The 6,314-nt window shown below is 37.8% G+C and overlaps 1 protein-coding gene across 7 annotated transcripts in view; it reads right to left on the reverse strand.

Moving 5' to 3' along the window:
• The window catches only part of SOX5 (SRY-box transcription factor 5), a 1,029,303-nt gene that overhangs the window by 721,965 nt on the left and 301,024 nt on the right, over positions 1-6,314 (reverse strand). Inside the window, exon 5 of one of the 7 annotated variants that reach the window (XM_031936280.1) lies at positions 6,084-6,134. The exons of the other annotated variants lie outside the window; for them this stretch is intronic. The gene's annotated coding sequence lies outside the window, so the exon portion shown is untranslated. The remainder of the gene's footprint in view (positions 1-6,083; positions 6,135-6,314) is intronic. 7 annotated transcript variants of the gene reach the window in all.

Genomic DNA, 6,314 nt, shown 5'->3' on the forward strand with positions numbered 1-6,314 from the left:
ACAGCCTCACTGAGCCCATTGTTTAGAGCCTCTTGAAAGAGCCCACTGGGCTTTCTGTGGAGAAAACCATCAGGAATACAATAGAGCACTTCTGAGTTAACCCTTTGGAAGTGTGAATAGAAGGGAAAGTGCTTTCACAGGTTTGGGTGGCCCGCTTTGGTTACTGGGTGCAGAAAGTCATGGCCAGACACCTAATAAATGGAACCATGTTTTAAATGTTTCTTTCCTGTAAAGAAGGGTATTTAAGTTGAATGAAAAGTCAGAGAGGGACCTTAGGAAAAGCATAATTTCCTAATTAACACCACTCAATTTTTAATGATTTTCTCATTTGATTGTATGTTTTCTATTTTGGAAGAAACAAAATTTTCAGAAATAATATCATCCTACATTTGTTATACACATTTACATGTATAACATATAGATGCATACCAAATATGCATATATTATGCACAAAATTGTTCCTTTCTGATTTCTGTAAGTCATAAAAATTTTAGAAGAACAAGATTGAAGCTCTAGTTTTTTGTTTGTTTTGTTTTGTTTTTTTCTGAAGACAGAATCTCGCTCTGTTGCCCAGGCTGGGGTGCAGTGGTGTAGTCTTGGCTCACTTCATCCTCTGCCTCCCAGGTTCAAGCAATTCTCCTACCGTGGCCTTCTAAGTAGCTGGGATTACAGGCACACGCCACCACGACTGGCTAATTTTTGTATTTTTAGTAGAGTTGGGGTTTCACCATATTGGTCAGGATGACCTCGAACTCTTGACCTCGTGATCTGCCCACCCTGGCCTCCCAAAATGCTGGGATTACCGGCATGAGCCACCACATCTGACCAAAGCTCCAGTTTTTATTTAAATCTTTTTCCAGCCTCCCACAGAAGAATCCAGTTGATGGTGCTTTTAATTGTACAACTAGCACCTCTGACAACATGGTTTTATTTTCTTTTAAAACCCCTACTCTGGTTGGGCACCATGGCTCACACCTGTAATCCCAGCACTTTGGGAGGCTGAGGCAGGTGGTTCACGAGGTCAAGAGATCGAGACCATCCTGGCTAACATGGTAAAATCCCATCTCTACTAAAATACAAAAAATCAGCCAGGTATGGTGGCGGACACCTGCAGTCCCAGCTACTCGGGAAGCTGAGGCAGGAGAATCGCTTGAACCTGGGAGGCGGAGGCCGCAGTGAGCTGAGATCATGCCACTGTACTCCAGCCTGGTAACAGAGCAAGACTCTGTCAAAAACAAACAAACAAAAAACACAAAAACACCTATTCTGAGAACTTGAGAACTAAGCCATATTTGGCTTTGGACCCTTGGCCCTTAAACATTCCCTGAATTTAGCCAGTCTCCCCCGTTTAAAACAAAACAAAACAAACAAACAAACAAACAAACAAAAAGTGAGCTACATGGTTTTACCTTTGAGCAGTAATTAAAAATGGGAATTACTGTTATCATTTTAAATGACATCATGCATAAAGAAAGCACTTGAAAACTATTAAGTAATATAAAATGTCATTGTTATTTATCACCATTAGCTAATAAAACTAAATTCTGTTAGCCATTTTCTAATAACAACCCTCTTAATAATATTAAAAAGTTACCTGTTATTTGTTAGAAAGTTACCTGTTATTTGTTAGAAAGCCCTCCTGTAGAAAAGCTTCTTGATCTAGCTGTTCCAGTAAAAAGCAAAAATCATAAGAATTTCTCTTGAAGAATATTAAGGTCTGTGGAGTTGTGGAAAATAAACTAAAGTAAACTTGATCACTAGGAATCATTAGAGCTATTTCCTGTATTATCTTAGCTACAAGATTTTTTCAGATACTAGGTGAGTGCTTTTTAGCAATAATAACATATACTGAAGTCTAGATATGTACTCTATGTACTTTATATACATTAGTTCATTTAATGTCCAAATCTCTGTGAAATAGGTACTATTATCTCAATTTTAGAGATGGAAAAACTAAGCAACAAGTAGTTACAGAAGTTGTCCATGATCGCACCGTTAGACAACGGCAGTCAAGCTCTGGTGAGCCCAAAGGCTCCATTCTTAACCACTCTTCTAGGCCACCTCTCCAGGATGGAAGACACTATCTTTTTAGGTTGCCATTCAATAGGTAATGTATCTAGATTTCTGGCGGTGTTTCCTACAGAGCAAATTAGATTAATGTACCTTTAGGTTGGTGCAAAAGTAATGTTTGTCATAAAAGTATGTTAAAAATGTGTTGAACATCTTAGGAACTTGGCATTCTATATATTCAATGTGGAACAGTTTTGGGGAGCACAAGTGAGAGACAGAAAGAGAGCGAGCGAGAGAGCGAGCAAGCGAGCGAGAGTGCGCACATGAGTTTTGCAAATGTTGTAGACTAGCTATTCTCAGGCACTGTTATTGTGTGTAAATATTAAGCTAAACTAAGAAAAACATGTTTATACATTGTGTGTATATATTTACATATACATGCATATTGAGCTATTAACATAGTTCAATGCATTGTTTACTGCGTATTTATTGCATATGTAGACTGTGCTAAGTATGTAAGGTACAGAGGGAAATAGAAAAACATAAATTGTGATTCCTAAGTACAAGGCATTTTCAAAGTTACTGAAGACCAAATTTTGAGAACCATACAATTAACACACTACAAAATGCTAAATGGAATATGATCAATGAAATAGATTAAATGAAACAGCTAAGATCAATAACAAGCAGTTACAGGGAAGAAAATTTTGACTTATTAAAAGGAAAACTTTTCTAAGTATTATATGTGTCCAACAATACATCAGGCTGGCTTGATAAGTAATGAATACCCATTACTAAAACATTCAAGTTGGGTGATGATCTATAAAAGAACAAAATAAAAGAATTTCTATAGTCGGTGGGACGTTGAAACAGCCTAAATACTATTAGTGTCATCGTGTATATTTTAGATTCCATAATTCCAAAAAATGAGTTCAAACATGTAAAATACTTTAGTAAGGGAGAGGAACTTTATTTCGTTATTTACAGAGAAGTCATCTTGAAGAAGTTTGGTGTTGGATTTGACTTTGAAAGACGAATTGGATATTAAGAAGTGGTAATAAGAGTAAAGAAAAAAATTCCAAATAGAATTACAAGCACAAAGACAGAGATGCAGAAATAAACATTTCTTGGAAAGATAAGCTTAAAAGGCCTTCCTCACTAACTCAAAGGGTAAGATGGGAATGGTATGAGAGGAGTGGGCGGCGATGGTATGAGAGGGACAGAGGAAGAAGTAACAGAGTAAAAGCTGTATCTGTGGAAAAGAGACACACTGGAGAAGAGCATGATGAAGCATTGTTTTCACGGATTCACTGAGAAGGAGTATGATGGCTGTTCTGTTAATCAGGAGACACTGGAGTTTAGGACTGAGTTATATGGGAATAGAGATCTCGTTTCCACTACCAACAAAGTGACCTTAGGTAAATTACTCGATCTTCCTCTAACTTAGTAGCAGTATCATAGGATTGTTACGATGAATAAAAGAGTTAATCCATAGAAAAACATTTAGAAAAGTGCCCAGCACACAGCGAGCATGTAATAAATGTTAGCCATCATTATTATTACAATATACCTATTGCTAACCAATACATTTTAATTGATGTTTAATGAGTATAGTACAGGGGAAGAGAGATGATTTAGGGTGGTTACTTTTCTAACAGAGCTCCTGCAAAGTGGAATGGACTTCCTTAAGTAGTGATTTTTTTTTTCTTAAAGTACTTATGATGAAGACAAGTCATCTATCATAATGTTGTGAAGAGGTTTTCTGCAAGGAATGAGAAGTTGGATCACATGTCTCTTAGCTCTCTTCTTATTCTAAAGTGCTGAAATTCTAAGTGATTAACAATCAATCTTACCAGTTAATAAGAAATCCATATTTTTAGTCATTGGAAAAAAAATGAAATTTAGGTAATAATTTCTCAAAGTTGGGTTGATGAAGCACTATACTATTAAGAGTGTGAGCTTTGCAGTAAGATTATCTAGACTCACATCCTGGTTGGTTCATTTAATTCTACTTGTGTAAGCTTGGACAAGGGCACTTTAATTTGTGCATGCCTCGGATTCCCAAATTAAAACCAAGATGATGATAATAATACTAATTCTTACAGGTTTGTTTTGAGGGCTCAATGAGTTCAAACATGTAAAATATTTATAAAATGCTTATGAGTGTTTAATATATGCTAACTATACCCTTGTCATTGAGATTTTACATGCAGAATGTGAAATAATAGGAAATGCTAAATTTTAGAGGAAGAAAGCTGTATATCTACAGCAAGAGCACATTTTAAAACTCTCTTTTCATACTTTCATTATTTATCCTTTGTAGTACTTCAATCAATGTGACTAAACATTTTGGCAGAAAAGGTAGCTGATGGACTCATCCTGAACAGTTTTGGAGTCTATGAGCCATTAAGGACTTTGTAGCAAAGGATCATTCCATTGAATTTCCCTTACTTGGATTTACCATTGCTCCCAACACCCACTCTCGTTAAGGCATTTACACAGTTTCTACTGGGGAACCTATGTAACATTTTACTTTTGGTTTCTTGAATTCCAAAATCCATTCCCACATACTCACCCCAAAGCCACACCACACCACATACCAGAAAAATCTTTGAGGACATAAACACAGCATATGCTGAATATTGACATTTCCCCTATAGGAAAAACAAAATCAATGGCATCTCGCTATTCACCAAATTAGACAAGATTAGCAGGTTGAATTTAATGACCTGAAATTGACAGACTTATGTGTCACTACTGCCTTAATATTTCTGAGCCATACTGAACTACACAGTTTTTTCTGTCTCTGCACCTTTGCGCATCCTGTCTCAGTTCTCTGCTGACTTCCACCATTCAAGGCCCCACTCAAATACCATTGTCTTAGCTTTGCCTTTTTGGATTCCCACTTCTACTCCATAGCCTCTTCTTCCTCCATCCCAAGCCTGCGAAACCTCTTCTATTTCTGATATATGAAATATACCAAAACATATCAATTTTAAAAGCATGAGATTGTGAAAATAAAAATGAGAGGTTGTATTGAGGTAAATACATTCCATAAATGTTTATATCTTTGGCTACGGAGACTTCAAATTTGGCACCATTTTAGTAGTGAATGGCAAAAAAGAGTACTGATTAGGTATTCAATTCACACTCATCATTAGATCAAAATAGACTACTGTTCAGGGGCAACATAACATGTAAGTGGAGTCAGAAATTTCTCCCAAGGAGTCTCAGAGACCACAAACTGTAGGTTGCAATGAAACATTTCTGCAATGCAATTCTCAATGGGCATAATGAGTTTTATGGGACTCGTTCTTACAGTAGCCCTCAATCAATGACAGTGACACCATACTAAAGCATAGGTCTTAGAAACCACTTACTTGAGGTCATTAGAAGGCATTCAAAGACACATCTCCTTGCATCTCTGCCTTAGGTTAGAGGTAGATTTCAAAATACCTCCAAAAAAACCACATATCCCTCAAACCACTTTTCCTAAATATTGTTTGTCACCATTGACAAACAATGGTTTCTCCCAGATGTTGTGGGGCAACAAATTTGAGATTGTTGGCTCTAAAAGAAGTGGGATTCAGATAATCTACATGGGCAAACATTAAATCAAATGCCCACCATTAAACTCATAGCAAGGTGACCCCATCTCGAGACAAATGGCATTCCTAATATGGACAGCTTCTGGATGCAAAGAGCTCAGAAGTGAGCTCCTAACCTTTGCATTCTTCCTTTCACTGGAGGGACTGATGCATTTTCTCCTCTCTCACCTCCATCTCCACCTCAGGACTCTAACATTTTTGAAGACAAAGGTCCCATTTTCCTTATTCTTGTGTCCTCTGCAACAACCCGTTTTCTGCCTCCTTTTCCATCCAACTCTTGACACAACTTCTGACAAAAGACTAGAGAGGATAGGTAGTAGGCATATCTGAAATGGGATTACCATCAGTAGACCGGGAGTGCAACATACATTGCCTCCAAATGTCTCATAAAGAAATTACTGGGTTGGGCGCGGTGGCTCATGCCTGTAATCCTAGCACTTTGGGAGGCTGAGGTAGGCAGATTACCTGAGGTCAGGAGTTCAAGCCCAGACTGGCCGACATGATGAAACCTCATCTCTACAAAAAAAAAAAAAGTACAAAAATTAGCCGGGCATGATGGCATGTGCCTGTAATCCCAGCTACTCAAGAGGCTGAGGCAGAAGAACGGCTTGAACCAGAAGGCAGAGGTTGCAGTGAGCCAAGATTGCACCACTGCACTCCAGCCTGGGCGACAGAGCAAGACTCCATCTTAAAAAA

The sequence above is a fragment of the Piliocolobus tephrosceles genome, chromosome 10, assembly GCF_002776525.5.
Source record: "Piliocolobus tephrosceles isolate RC106 chromosome 10, ASM277652v3, whole genome shotgun sequence".
Classification (NCBI taxonomy): domain Eukaryota; kingdom Metazoa; phylum Chordata; class Mammalia; order Primates; family Cercopithecidae; genus Piliocolobus; species Piliocolobus tephrosceles.